The sequence below is a fragment of the Oncorhynchus masou genome, chromosome 22, assembly GCF_036934945.1.
Source record: "Oncorhynchus masou masou isolate Uvic2021 chromosome 22, UVic_Omas_1.1, whole genome shotgun sequence".
Classification (NCBI taxonomy): Eukaryota; Metazoa; Chordata; class Actinopteri; order Salmoniformes; family Salmonidae; genus Oncorhynchus; species Oncorhynchus masou.
Window position 1 is genome coordinate 47,502,425 of NC_088233.1, and position 15,902 is coordinate 47,518,326.

The window sequence follows — 15,902 nt, forward strand, 5'->3', positions numbered from 1 at the left end:
TTGCTCCGGCACCACACTGCCAGGTCACTGACCTCCTCCCTGTATGCTGTCTCATTGTCGCCGGTGATCAGGCCTGCCACCGTCGTGTTGTCAGCGAACTTGATGGTGCTGGAGTCGTGCGTGGCCACGCAGTCGTGGATAGAACAGGAAGTACAGCAGGGGACGAAGCACACACCCCTGTGGGGCCCCCGTGTTGAGGGTGGCAGATGTGATGTTGCCTACCCTCACCACCTGGGGTCGGCCCGTCAGGAAATCCAGGATCCATTTGCAGAGGGAGGTGTTCAGACTCAGAGTCCCAAGCTTGGTGATGAGCTTAAAGGAGACAATGGTGTTGAATGCTGAGCTTTAGTCACTGAACAGCATTTCTCACGTAGGTATTCCTCTTATCTAGGTGGGTGAGGGCAGTGTGGAGGGCAATTGCGATTGCATCATCTATGGATCTGTTGGGGCAGTATTCAAATTTGAGTGGGTCTAGAGGGGGCTGGGATGTTGATAGTGTGCCATAACTCTCAAAGCACTTCATGATTACAGAAGTGAGTGCTACAGGGCAGTAGTCATTGTAGCATGAAGTGTGATGTGTGATATGTGTGTATACCTGATTAGGTTCTGGTTGGCCAGCAGCAGTTTGAGGTGTTGCGAGAGCACTTTCTTCTCCAGGGAAAGATGGATCCAGGCCCGCGCCCGACCCACCTCACTGAGACCCTCACTCATAGTCTGGACAAACCTAAAACAAACATGTTTTAAAATGCTATCAGAAATTCAACGGTTTTCAAAGATAGCAGTGTTTTGGGTTGTGTTGCACTGTCCATTTATTACCTCATATCCTGTACAAAGGAGCCATTCGGGGGTGCAAGCCCTCCTCTAGCCTCATGCTGTCCAGCCCATTGGACACTGTAACCAGGAAGAGAGAGTGATTGGCAGATGTGATCAGACTTGACAGAGTACACCTAACAGACAAACTATTATCTTGTTAATGACAGGTGATGCTAGCAGACCAGAACATAGAATGATTGAGGCATGATTTGATAGATTACTATACTACATTCCTTGTATGTGTCTAGCCTGGTCCCAGATCTGTTTGTGTTGTATATTAAATTCCAATGATCATTGTCATTGGCAGCACAAACAGGCTAGAAGGTATCTGCTCTGACCTGGAGACTCGGCAGGTGATGGTGGCTCCATCTTCTCCCCATTGGCCTGGCAGTGGAGCAGGTGGGACCACAGAGCCGACCTTCCCTGGACGGTACAAACACTCAATCACACACTCAACCACGGCAAAACAGCAGTGTATGATTACAGTATGTTTGAACGTGTGTTTGTGTATGTTTGTTACGAACCTGTTTGAGCAGCAGCCCGTGACCCCAGGTCCTCTCCAGCAGGTCACAGAGGCTGTGGATCAGTGTGTTCTCCTGCAGGCCTGTGATGCTGGCCTCACCCTGACCCAGCTCCACACTCTCCTTCCCCATCCTCTCCATCAACATACGCCTGGTCTGCACCACACAGAGACACACAACAAACACTAAATCTGGCCTAAATCCTGACTTCTTACTCTTAGCCTGCATCCCAATTCTACACCCTTCTCCCGAAGTGTGGACTTTTACCGAAGTGTGGAATTTTAGGTCCATGATGGGGGGTGTGCTGGGGCATACTTTAGGAGAAGTGTGGAGAATTGTGACACATGTCAATACATGATTCATGCAAGGGTCAGAATTAAGCACCCGCAACTCAAGTTAGGAGGACTTGGCCCTCATTGAATGTAGACTTGATTTATGTTATCATTTCAAGAATCAGAGGTCACAAAACTGACATTTTTCAGCTACAGTTGCACTGCACACTCACACTGCATTTCTCCAAAAGTGGAGAACAATATAGGGAATAGGGTTCCATTATGGACAATCACTCTGTATATCTACCTCTAATGTGCTGTGTGATTGTCTAGAGTCGATGCCCAACTGAAAGCTGATGTGCCCCTGCTGTGGTGGGTCAGGAGACCCCTTACCTTCAGGCGACATTCACTCAGGAGCCCCTCCACGAACCCCCGCTGGATTTGAGTGACAGCTGAGGGGGAGGGGTCAAGAAGCTTGGACTGGTGTAGCCTCCTCCTCCCCGGGGAATACTTCTAACAGATAAACCCAGAGAGCACGAGTCAATCAGACACAAAAATCATGTTAATTCTGAAAACAACCAATAACTCCAATAACTCCAATAACCCCCCCCCCCCTCATGCAAAGAAATGTGAAAGCATCACCATATTGCTTACACCAGTTAAGGGAAAGGGCTAGTGGTTGATTTTGGACAGGGCCATAGGTAAAGCAGGTGTTTACCTCTCTCTGGTCATTGCCCAGTCCTGATGTCGTGTCATTGGTCACTGGTCTCTTAATATCACTCCTGCGATTGTTACGGCTTGACCACCTGCACACAGGGGCAACTGCATCAGACTCAATGTACATTGTGTGTTTGTGTGCATGCAGGTGATTTGTGTGCGTGTGTGCTTAGATCATTCTTGTGTTCATGTGTGTGTGTGTAGGTCATTCTTATGTGTGTGTGTGTCAGTGTGTATATATGGGTGTATGTCACTTACTTATTGGTGTTATGTCCCTGTGCCAGTACATCAGCCTGCAGCCTGGGGAAGCAGCCCTGTTGGTGTCGACCCTGGCCGATCCTCATGTCCAACAGGTGGGGGTGGATGGCCGTGTGGTCAACCTTCAGCAGCCTGCGTTCCATGGCCTGGGCTAGGGATCAGAGCAAAATAGAGGTGGGCGATGTGAGTGGGGCCTACTGGAGAATGCTGTAGGAGAGGCAGTGTCAATGAAACTTTTCACATTATAGTGCTGACCCAAACTGTACTGTGCTGTCTTTGGTATTATCCTTCCACACGGTCATTTCCAGAAACTATGGTAGATGTGTAACCAGGCTAGGGCAGTAAAATAATATGAATATATACCATTTCAAAGTGACTTATAGACATGCGTGCATCGTTTTTGTATGGACGGTCGCAACAGGAATTGAACCCACAATCCTGGCATTGCAAGTGCCATGCTCTACAAACTGAGCCACACAGGGCAGCGTTATCACTTCCTCATTTCTAGCTTTTCATTCCTCTACATAGAAGTCTTACATTGAATGACCATTGTATAAGCCTGTTTCTGAATAGAGAATTTCTGATCAGTCATACTGTATGTAAGTCTATGATCTGTAAAGCTCTTTGTACATAACTACGGTCATGTGTTGTTGTCACGATATGGAAGTGAACCCTATCTGGTTCCCTTTGAAAGACACATTTCTGGGAAACCCAATGGAGAGATAAAGGGAGAAACAAACAGAGAGAGAGAGAAACAGAAAGAGAGAGAGAAACAGAAAGAGAGAGAGAGAAAGAAACAGAAAGAGAAGAGAGAGAGAGAGAGAGAGAAGAGAGAGAGAGAGAGAAACAGAAAGAGAGAGAGAAACAAAAAGAGAGAGAGAGAAACAGAGAGAGAAACAGAAAGAGAGAGAGAGAGAGAAACAGAAAGAGAGAGAAACAGAGAGAGAGAAACAGAAAGAGAGAGAGAGAGAGAAACAGAAAGAGAGAGAGAGCTTGGCAGAGCACTTGGCAGTACTTCAAAGCCGAGAGTTTCGGGGCTCTCATTATAGGGAAAAACTGTACTGTTTTCTCCCTCCTCCTCTCATCATATGCTACTTATCCCCCCTCCCCCATCCTCCACCGCTCTAAAGTATCCCCTTCTCAGTCTACCTCCCTTTCTCCCCCTCATATATCATTTTCTACCTCTTTTACCCTCCACTCTCCCTTTTTTACAATTTGGTCTTCTCTCAGATTGATAGTGAACTTAATTTCCCCTCTAATTTCACCAGAAGAAATATCCCCCATCCCTCACTCATCTTTTATTTGATGTCGCTCCAGCCGCTCCATCTAAATCTTCCCTCTTTTGTTTCCCTCTTCGTTCAGTGGAACAGAGGGAATATAGGGAGGAGAAAGAAAAAAAAGGCCAAGACAAATCCACTAGCCCATACCATACGAGATGGTATAATGGTTTGAAAGTCAAATTCCGGGTTTTGGCGACTCTAGGATCTTTACCTAATCTCTGCCTCTCAATATACTCTGTGCATTGGACACCAGCAGACTACAGACTACAAGAGTGAGGGACTATCTGAACTCATTTTCGGTTTACTGTTGCAAAAGATTAAAAAATATTTTCTAATGAACATGACCCAGATAGGAGGACTTTGGGGCCCACCGGATGCAGTTAGCAAAAATAATAATAATAATAATAATTATGGAAATGTGAGTACTACTGTAACACCCCTGGATCCAATTTCCACACCCTGCAGTCACCCACCCACCTGACTTGTGGAGCACGCTGCACTTCCTGTAGCGACGGTTGCCGGGGTCATCCTCAAACGTGTCGTAGAGGTGCTCCCTCTCCAGGCGGCCGTCGAACACACGCTGGAGTGGCTCCTGGTCGGCCCAGCGAGACAACACTTTGCTGTCCAAGAATGATGAGAACATGGCCGTCTCCAGGAACCAGGACAGGAAGTGCAGATGCGGAGCAGGCTGCGCTGACAGGAAGGAGCCCTGGTGATACCACTAACCAGTTAAAGCAGTAACAGCGGGCGAACATTGCTTCTATCCTGAATGAGAGCTTCTTGTGAATGTATGTATGATTACTGACTGTGAAGGAGTAGCCTATGGATATAATGCATGTCTATGGTATTCCTTCAGTGAGTGACTGTCGATCAATCTTCACCATTACCTTATCAAAGTTGCTCATTCCGTCACGGTTGCCTAGCCAGGACTCCAGGTCGGGAGCGCTGTGGATCACAAACTCTTCGTACCTCCCGAAATGACGGCAAAACGCCCCGCGAACACCTCCCTCAGCTGCACGTTCATTTTGGCCGCATTCAGTTCCTCCTCCTCCTCCTGGAACGCCCGTCCAAGGGTCTTTCCCCCCTCCACCCCTCCTTCTCCACACCTTCTGGCCAGTGCCTGCAGCCGTTCCAGCACGGCCAACTCCTCCCCTCCCAGGTTCCCATTGCGCCTGTCTTCCATCAGGTCCTCCAGGACGAGGCTGCTGAGGCAGAGGGGAGCAGCAGGCGCGGGGTTGGTGGTGGTGGCGCCACCATGTGGCTGGAGGCCGAAACGCAGCAGCACCTCGTTCAGCTCGAGGATGAGATCGGGCTGGTCTGGGAAGAAGGGCAGGTCCTCGGGTGGATCCACGCGGTGGTTGTCTATGTCCACAAAGCACAGGTTGGCCTGGAAGGGGGACAGATCAAAAAACATGTTACTCGTCGTGTACACAGTTTACAGCGGGTATAAAAAGGTGCAGCGAAATGCTCGTTTCAAATCCCTCTCTTCCCCAGATCACTCTCTCTTTTCCTCATTTCGCCTACGTCTCATCTCTCCTTTCACCTCCTCTCTACTTTTCCTCTCTAAAAACCCTGTCTCTCTTGGCATACTAGTTTCACGTAGCCTGATCCCAGATCTCTTTGCGCTGTATAGTCAACCAGAACAATTGGAGTTGGCTAAACAGCCAAAGATCTGGGACCAGACCAAGTTCATATCAAATCAAATTTTATTTGTCACATGCGCCGAATACAACCAGTGTAGACCCTACAGTAAAATGCTTACTTACAAGCCCTTAACCAACCATTCAGTTTTAAGAAAATCCCTAAAAAGTAAGAGATAAGAATATCAAATAATTGAAGAGCAGCAGTAAATAACAATAGCGGGGCTATATACAGGTGGTACCAGTACAGAGTCAATGTGTCAATGTGCGGGGGCACTGGTGTCGATGTAGGTGGAGTTATTAAAGTGACTATGAATAGATAATAACAGAGAGTATCAGCAGCATTGGGGTGGAGGGGGGGTCTAATCTGGGTAGCAATTTGATTAGCTGTTCAGGAGTCTTAGCTGTTTAGAAGCCTCTTAGAACTAGACTTGGCGCTCCGGTACCGCTTGCCGTGCGGTAGCAGAGAGAACAGTGTATGACTCGGGTGGCTGGAGTCTTTGACAATTTTTAGGGCCTTCCTCCGACACCGCCTGGTATAGAGGTCCTGGATGGCAGGAAGCTTGGCCCCGGTGATGTACTGGGCCATACGCACTACCCTCTGTAGCGCCTTGATGCAACCAGTCAGGATGCTCTTGATGGTGCAGCTGTAAAACCTTTTGAGCATCTGAGGACCCATGCCAAATCTTTTCAGTCTCCTAAGGGGGAATAGGTTTTGTTGTGCCCTCTTCACAACTATCTTGGTGTGCTTGGACCATGTTAGTTTGTTGGTGATGTGGACACCAAAGGAACTTGAAGCTCTCAACCTGCTCCACTACAGCCCTGTCGCTGAGAATGAGGGCGTGCTTGGTCCTCCTTTTTGTGTAGTCCACAATCATCTCCTTTGTCTTGATCACGTTGAGGGAGAGGTTGTTGTCCTGGCACCACACGGTCAGGTCTCTGAACTCCCCATAGGCTGTCTCGTCAGTGATCAGGCCTACCACTGTTGTGTCATTGGCAAACTTAATGATGGAGTTGGAGTCGTGCCTGACCGTGCCGTCATGAGTGAACAGGGAGTACAGAAGCTGAGCACGTACCCCTGTGTTGAGGATCAGCATGGCGGATGTGTTGTTACCTACCCTCACCACCTGGGGGCGGCCCGTCAGGAAGTCCAGCTAGAGAAGGAGGTGTTTAGTCCCAGGGTCCTTAGCTTAATGATGAACTTTGAGGGCACTACGGTATTGAACGCTGAGCTGTAGCCAATGAATAGCTTTCTCGCATAGGTGTTCCTGTTGTCCAGGTGGGAAAGGGCAGTGTGGAGTGCAATAGAGATAGCATCATCTGTGGATCTGTTGGTGCGGTATGCAAATTGGAGTGGGACTAGGGTTTCTGGGAAAATAGTGTTGATGTGAGCAATGACAAGACTTTCAAAGCATTTCATGGCTACATACGTGTTCTTGGGCACAGGGACTATGGTGGCCTACTTAAAACATGTTGGTATTATAGACTCGGACAAGGAGAGGTTGAAAATGTCAGTGAAGACACTTGCCAGTCGGTCAGCGCATGCTCGCAGCACACATCCTGGTAATCCGTCTGGCCCTGTGGCCTTGTGAATGTTGAACTGTTTAAAGGTCTTACTCACATCGGCTGTGGAGGGCGTGATCACAAAGTCTTCTGGAACAGCTGGTTCTCTCATGCATGTTTCAGTGTTATTTGCCTCGAAGCGAGCATTGAAGTAGTTTAGCTTGTCTGATAGGTCTTAGTCCAATATTGACACTTTGCCTGTTTGATGGTTCGTCGGAGGGCATAGTGCGATTTCTTATAAGCTTCCGGGTTAGAGTCCCGCTCCTTGAAAACGGCAGCTCTAGCCGTTAGCTCAGTGCGGATGTTGTCTGTAATCCATGGTTTCTGGTTAGGGTATGTACGCACAGTCACTGTGGGGACAACGTCCTCAATGCACTTATTGATAAAGCCAGTGACTGATGTGGTGTACTCCTCAAGGCCTTTGGAAGAATCCCTTAACATGTTCCAGTCTGTGCTAGCAAAACAGTCCTGTAGTTTAGCATCTGCTTCATCTGACCACTTTTTTATAGACCGAGTCACTGGTGCTTTCTGCTTAAATTTTTGCTTGTAAGCAGGAATCAGGAGGATAGAGTTATGGTCAGATTTGCCAAATAGAGGGCGAGAGAGAGCTTTGTATGCATCTCTCTGTGTGGAGTAAAGGTGGTCTAGAATTTTTTCCCCCTCTGGTTGCAAATTTTTTACACGCTGATGGAAATGAGGTGAAACTGTTTCCTTGCACATCCCCTCATTCACTGACAAAATGTTTGTCAATGCGGAAAACAGTCAGAGAAACGAGTCGACCTCTGGAGAGAAGCTTAGCAGACACTGGCCTGACACAGACTATGTCAGAGACCGACACCATGAAATCCCATAACAGCATCAACAGTGTGCTCTGCTCAAGTGAGACTGTGTTGGTCCAAATTCAGCACTGACGTTATGCCATGGTCCAGTTTTTTTCTTAACTGCATGTGATTAGACAGATTCACACAGACCACCATTTGTTTACAGTTCTAGTTTAAAGGCCCACTCCTCAACTTAAGAAAAGACAGTGATATTCATCATGAACAGGCATGAACAGTGGGTATCATTCATTTAAATGATCAAACATGTCTGTAAATATCAAAGAATGTGCCTTTAAATGTTCATAGGATTGAAGCATTGCCGCTCCACTTCTCATGGGAAAGCTTGCAACATAAACCACGCCCTCGCCTTCCCCCTCGGAGTATGTTGACCCAATTTACCATGACAAAATATGTTGACATCCCACTGTACTGTGACACGTCAGCTAAATGCCATCAAAAGCTATGTGCTTTTTAAAAAGCCATGACTTTAGATAAGGATACAGATAAAACGCACTTAATCCTGCTGGAAAAAAGGGGTTGTTGACAGATAGATATTTAATATACAGGATAGGTTCGGGATGCGTTCCACATTCTGCTAAGTGTGCATTCTATTTCTGCCTCCTGTGGCCCCCCTACCCTCTCACATACATCCAGAAATAAACTGTGGAATTCTTAAACCTTAATTATTCACGTTGTCTGATATCTTTAGAAATGTGTTGCTCGGTGCCTTCCTCCTCCCACCTCTCTCTCTCTCTACTGATGTCTCCTGCTATCCTCTCTCTGGGCCAGCTCTAGCACTTCAAAGAAAACTCCTAAAATCTGTGTCCCAAATGGCACCTTTACACAGAGAATAGGGTGCCATTTGGGACGCATGGCCTAGCAAAATGCTTGTGCGAAACGGCGCGATCTTTCGTAGAGGGACGGAGAATTGGATTTGGGGAGAGAAGGGAGAAGCGGAGGCGCTCGCCAGAGGAGCTATGTGAATTTCTATGTTCTCCAACACCAGAGAGCTCGGGGGGGGGGGGGGGGGGGGGTTATAATGCAACTATAATAGGATGGATTAGTGCAGGCACTGCAAGAATGCAGCAAATGTTACAAAGCTCTTTTCACTGCCTGTTACATTGCGTAATGGAATGCCTGTTATTAGAATGCACGTTACAGTGAAACGGTACATTGTGTTCGAATGCTTGTTGAAATGTTTTTTCCAAGGTCAGTGAATGCCTGCTAGAATGCCAGTCAGAAGGTTTATCAAAATGCTACAGAGAATGAACTATACTGAACAAAAATATAAACGCTAAAATGTCAGTCCCATGTTTCATGAGCTGAAATAAAAGATCCCAGAAATGTTCCATACGCACAATAAAGCTTATTTCTCAAAAATGTTGTGCACAAATTTGTTTACATCCCAGTTAGTGAGCATTTCTCCATCCGCCTGACAAGTGTGGCATATCAAGAAGATGATTAAACAGCAGGATCATTACACAGGTGCACCTCGTGCCGGGGACAACTCTAAAATGTGCCGTTTTCACGTAACACAATGCCACAGATGTCTAAAGTCTTGAGGGATAGTGCAATTGGCATGCTGACAACAACGATGTCCACCAGAGCTGTTGCCAGATAATTTAATGTTAATTTCTCTACCATAAGCCACCTCCAGCATCGTTTTAGAGAATTTGGCAATACGTCCAACCACCCTCACAACCGCAGACCACGTGTATGGAGTCGTGTGGGCATGCGGTTTGCTGATGTCATCGTTGTGAACAGAGTGCCCCGTGGTGGAGGTGGGGTTATGGTATGGGCAGGCATAAGCTACGGACAATGAAGACAATTGCATTTTATAGATGGCAATTTGAATGCACAGAGATGCCATGTCGATATCCTGAGGCCCGTTGTCGTGCCATTCATCCGCCGCCATCCCCTCATGTTTCAGCATGATAATGCACGGCCCCATGTCGCAAGGATCTGTACACAATCCAGCAATTTGGCACAGCCATTTGAAGAGGAATGGGTCAACGTTCCACAGGCCACAATCAACAGCATGATCAACACTATGCGAAGGAGACGTGTCGCGCTGCATGAGGAAAATGGTTGTCACACCAGATACCAACTGGTTTTCTGATTTACAACCCTACCTTTTTTTTAAATATATTTTTTATTTTTTATAAAGGTATCTGTGACCAACAGATGCGTATCTGTATTCCCAGTCATGTGAAATCCAGATCTGTATTCCCAGTCATGTGAAATCCATAGATTAGGGCCTACTGAATTCATTTCAATTGACTGATTTCCATATATGAACTGTAACTCAGTAAAATCTTTGGAATAGTTGCATGTTGTGTTTATATTTTTGTTCAGTATAGAATGCTTCAAAGTCTATGGTATAGCCAGTTGGTTTGGCCAGTTGAATTGTAATTGAAGAGTGGATTTAAAACTAACTAGGTGTGTGGACTCAGCAACCTCCCATTCTTATTAAAGAAATATGAACTTTGGACTACATGAGAACATCGTTTGTCCTACTGCACCTCCCAGTTCTGGTCAACTTCAAAATATTTAAAAATTGTTGCTCCCTCTTGGTCAGGTCGTATTTAAAGAAGAAATGTGTTCTCAATAACTTGACTGGTTAAATAAAGGCATTTTGAGGGTAAAAATGTTTTGTTTTTTTAAAGCCTCTGTTACATGCCTACAGTTCCAAACACAAAGCACTAAGCAGGCACATGCTCAGGTAGGGCTCTACCTGTGCAGAGCACATGCCCCTTTGCCTTTCCAGTCTCCAAAGTGCCCTTTTGGGTGGTGGTATAATTTCCCCCAAAATGATATTTATTTTGTACAAATGTTTTGGGCATTGTTGTTCAGAACCCACTGCCTGCAAGTCGTGGTCATGTTCGCCACCCCCCCATCCCGTGTCCGTTGGCTATGCATGTTGATCTGGCCTGTACGGAGCTCTCGCACACCCCGTTGCGCCTTTTCTCCACTCCCAGTCTGCCCTGTAATGAGGTTGCACATGCCCCGTATCCAAACATGCATGGCTCGAGAGATGCGGTCACCGGTTAAGTGTGTGTTTAGCTACCTAGTTTAAATATCAACAGTACTGCCACAGTGGTGTAACATTTGATCAACACAGCCTACATCATCGTCAATATTAGGTCTGGTTGGCGGATACGCGCAGCAGAGAGACAGACACAGAGGTCAATCTTAACCTCTTGAAACTCTAGGGGCGCAATTTCATTTTTGGATGAAAAACGTTCCCGTTTTAAACAAGATATTTTGTCACAAAAAGATGCTCGACTATGCATATAATTGATAGCTTTGGAAAGAAAACACTCTGAATTTTCCAGAACTGCAAAGATATTCTCTGTGGGTGCCCTAGAACGGGAGCTACAGGCAAAACCAAGATGAAACGGCAACCAGGAAACCAGCAGGATTTTTGAGGCTCCGTTTTCCATTGTCTCCTTATATGGCTGTGAATGCGAGAGGAATGAGCCTGCCCTTTCTGTCATTTCCCCAAGGTGTCTGCAGCATTGTGACGTATTTGTAGGCATATCATTGGAAGATTGACCATAAGAGACTACATTTTCCAGGTGTCCGCCCGGTGTCCTCCGTCGAAATTGGTGCGTCTTTTTCAGCTGCTGGTATTTTTCCATGCGATTCTGAGGGGAAAGCAGGCTTCCACGAACTGCATATCAATGAAGAGATATGTGAAAAAACACCTTGAGGATTGATTCTAAACAACGTTTGCCATGTTTCGGTTGATATTATGGAGTTAATTCGGAAAAAGTTTGACCTTTTGGTGACTGAATTTTCGGTTCGTTTCGGTAGCCAAATGTGATGTACAAAACGGAGCGATTTCTCCTACACAAAGATTCTTTCAGGAAAAACTGAACATTTGCTATGTAACTGAGAGTCTCCTCATTGAAAACATCCGAAGCTCTTCAAAGGTAAATGATTTTATTTATTTGGTTATCTGTTTTTTGTGAATTTACTATGATTTACTATGGTTCAAAAGCATATTTTGAAAATCTGGGATGACGGTGTTGTTAAGAAAAGGCTAAGCTTGAGAGCAGGCGCATTATTTTAATTTTATTAGCGATTTTCAGAAATCGTTAACGTTGCGTTATGCTAATGAGCCTGAGGCTTTATTCACGATCCCGGATCCGGGATGGGGAGTATCAAGAGGTTTTAACCAGTCAAAGAAATGGAGCTAGCTGACTAGCGGGTTTACATCAACCATCAACCATCAATGATCAGCTGATAGCCCACCCCTTTTCTCCGATGTCAATCATCTCTTTAGGAGGCACTGTAACTAGCTTGCTTACAATTTGTGACGATGAGTGTGTTCTTGCAGAAATAAATAGGCCTATGCTTATTTTTTTTTGTAAATGTTCACTACAGAGGAATTTGGTATGTTAGGAAGTATGAAAGTAGAATTTTTTTCAAAGGTCTGTTTATGGCCCTGGTACTAAGTACATTCAATACCTCATGGGACAGATCCAAAGTGGAGCATTGGGAGCAATCCTTCCGTTGGATGCCCATCAAGAAGGGCACAGGGGCATCCAGGAGATGGTGCAGGGGCACAGGCAAGATGGGCAGGTAGACGTGCTGCCACTGGAATGGAAACAGTAGGTTGGTGATGCCCTCTGCCACCGTCATCAACCGCTGGTAGTCTGGAGACAGAGAGAGACGCATGATGGGAAATGAACAAGTGCACACTTTTGGGTTACATTTGAAAAATGATCGAAACACAACCTAGGCTGGTGATCTTTCAGAAAATGCTGCCTGATCTTTTGGTGCTTACCCTGTGAGTAGAGCAGGACCTGGGTCTCCAGCAGCACGGAGGTGAGCAGCCTCACCATGTTCTCCACCCCCAGCAGAGAGAAGGCCTCTCCCAGTGGGTAGTCCCCGAGCGGGAGCTCCTCAGGGCCGGGCTGCTGGCACACGATAGGCCCCTGGACCCCGTGGAACCGGAGCGAACGACCGGGCGGCGGCACGGGCACCTCGTACAGGATGTTGTGGATGTAGCTCTCCAGCGGCAGTGGCGGGGCCGCGTGCGATGTCACCGCCTGGTGCAACTGGGACAGGAAGTGGCGGGCGGCGTGCAGGAACGGGAGGGGCGTGAGGAGGCAGAGGGCCTTGGAGGCATACAGGGTGTCCCGGGCCGGCTGGAAGGAGCCCGCCGCGCAGCCCAAACAAGCTGACAGGGGGCGCGCTGCCAGGGAGTCGGCATCCAACTCATCCAGGCTGCTCACCAGAGAGTCCATGCTGGATGTGGAGGGGGAGGAGGCAGAGGAAGATGACGAAGAGGAGGTGGAGTAGTGCTCCACATGGTGCATCTGATGAAGGGTCTGCATCGCCGTGGTGATCTGGGCACTCGTCACCGCTTCGTAGTACGTGTGCACGAAGCCGTAGGAGCGCGTGCCGTCGTCCTGGGTGACCGTGAAGGAGTGGAAGTGGTGCTCGCGGCCGTCCGTCTGACTACGGAACGACAGGCCGTGTGGCATGCAGAGCTGGGGATGAGAGAGAGAGAGATGAAGGAGGAAGATGGAGAACGAGAGATGAAGAAAGGAGAGAGAGGGTGAGGAGAGAGATATGAAGGGAGGAAGAGAGACATGGGAAGAGGAAGGAGGTGGGGTGGGGAGAAAAAGAGCGTGAGAGAGGAGTGAGAGGATGGTGAATGGAATAGAGGTGGGAGAGATGTCGAAGGAAGAGCGAGTTGGGATGTTTTAGAGGACATAGCAGAGGAAAAATAAAATAAATGGGAGAGAGAGAGAGAGATAGGAGAGGAAGATGAGGTAGGGAAGGTACAGAAAGAGAGGCAAACAATCTCAACTGCCTTCAATAGCCTGCTCTTAAATCAAACGCAAGTGATTATGGACAGGGATGAGAGGGGTCAAATCATTCTGAAGAGCTTTCATTCTGACAAACAACATTAAAGACTAGCGGTTAAAAGGGCCCTTATTTGTGGAAAGAACCAGAGTGTGGCTTCATGAAAAGGTGCTCTATCTGCTACAAAGTACCTCCGTGTCTGTAGGGAGACTGCTCACAACAAGTTTGAACTTTTCACCAAAAACAACACGTTTTTTTTTATTGGTTCATCTATGTTAGTAGATTGTGTTGAGTTCCTGCCCTAACGCTTTTATCATCCAGACTTGTTCATACAAGCGTGTGCCATAAAAATAAACACTTAAAAGCGGAAAGTATTCTCTCATTCGCATGAAAGATAAATGCATTATGGTACCGGAGAACAAAACAAAGATGTGATGGCACAGCATTTAAGGCTCTTGCAGTGCCAAACAATCAAACATTTGCCCATCAATTAACGCTAGTTAGCATTGCGCTAACACTAGTTAGCCACTTCCTTCAAAACTGCACGCAGAGACATAAAAATGGTCTCCACCAGTTCATCTGACTCTGGGGAACGAGATGAACTATCCCAATAGTGCACAATAGTGCACAAACAACAAATGTAAAGTCCTCTATTCTGTTTAAAATGAATGCATAAATGAGGCCATTTTCAAAACAACCATCTTTCCATAAATGGCTAAAACAGCCAAAATGACATAAAAGACAGACTTAACCTTTTGTTAAGTTCTCTAAATGTATCCTAGCCCCACTGTCTTACCATGTTGACTGCATCTCTGTTGAAGGGACTCCTGTCTGTGCTCTCAGGGTAGTGGGCCAGAACCTTGGACTTGAAGGACCTCCGTAGGGGGCTCTGCTCAAAGCTCTCACCTAGGAAAGAGAGAAAGGGGTTGAAAACGAGTGGCGGGAGAGAGAGAGAGAGAGAGAGGGTAGAGACAGACAGACGAAGAGAACGAGTATGTCAGCATTGCAATACTGGCACAGACAAATTTAGAGGGACAAGTGACCTTCATTCCCCGCACTGAATTCTTAATAAGGGGACAGGTTGGAGAGCAACACTGCGGTTACCAGACAGGGTCAGGATTTAATATCTGAGACAGCAAAGCTTTTGGCCCATCATCTGATATCAGCTAAAAACTCTGTGTGTGTTGAATACCTTTAATGAGCCAGAGGTGAGATGGTAGAGGGGTGAGACAGACATGGTGAGACCAGAGATGGAAATTAATTTAACCCGCTTGCCCGAGGCTAGTAATTTTCAGACAGGGTTAGTAGAAAATGTAGAGAGGTGAAACAGAGTTGGGCAACAGCAGAGAGACGAGATAGTAGAGGGGTGAGATATCAGTGAGACAGTAGAGGTGAGAGAGAAGTGATACAATAGATTTGTGACATTACTGAGACAGTAGAGCGGTAAGGCAGTAGCGGGGTAAGGCAGTAGAGAGGTGAGACCGTTAGTGAGACAACAGAGAAGTGAGACAATAGGGGTGGTTCTGCAGTGAAGGGGGGAAGCCCTGCCAAGTCCAGACTTATATAACGACCAACCCTGAGGTGCCTTCAAAGCAGCTACAGTGCCCACATCCCCTCACACTGCACCATCGCCAGAAAGTCAGATAGAGGAGGAGAGAGAACAGGGGGACAGGTAGGGTTGTCATGATCCCAGTCATACTCTGAAGTATCATGGCAAGGAGACAAAACATTAAGCTGACTTTCTGTTGTCACCCAGATTCACATTTGTTTATTTTTTAAAGATATATCACACAGTATTTCACATAGAGCTGGTTTGTAAAAGACCATAAAGTTCAGTCTGCTTCATGAAAATCCAGTATTGTCGTGTTATTGCAATATTGGTATCGTGACAACCCTAGGGGATAGGAGGGTTGATTTGGAGAGGGAGATAAGTGAGGAAGGGTTAGAGGAGATGAGGGGGGGATTTGATTCAAGATGTTGTAGAAGCAGGAGCAATGCACAGAACGCATCCCAACGCTCTGCAGGGTGAACCTGACTGTTTACAGTACGCGGATACAAGCTGAAACTGGGTCTTGATAGCAAAGAGGATCTTTGGTTTGGCTGGAAATAAGAAAACACATTACACCGCACCATCCATGTAATAGTTTCAAGCAAAGTGATTGGATGTTTCTTTGTTTGTGTAGCAGACTATCAAATG

At 46.7% G+C, this 15,902-nt stretch overlaps 1 pseudogene; it reads right to left on the reverse strand.

Annotated features, from left to right (window-relative positions):
- Positions 1 to 635: 635 nt before the first annotated feature.
- Positions 636 to 15,902, reverse strand: part of LOC135509592 (DENN domain-containing protein 5B-like) — a 34,492-nt pseudogene continuing 19,225 nt past the window's right edge.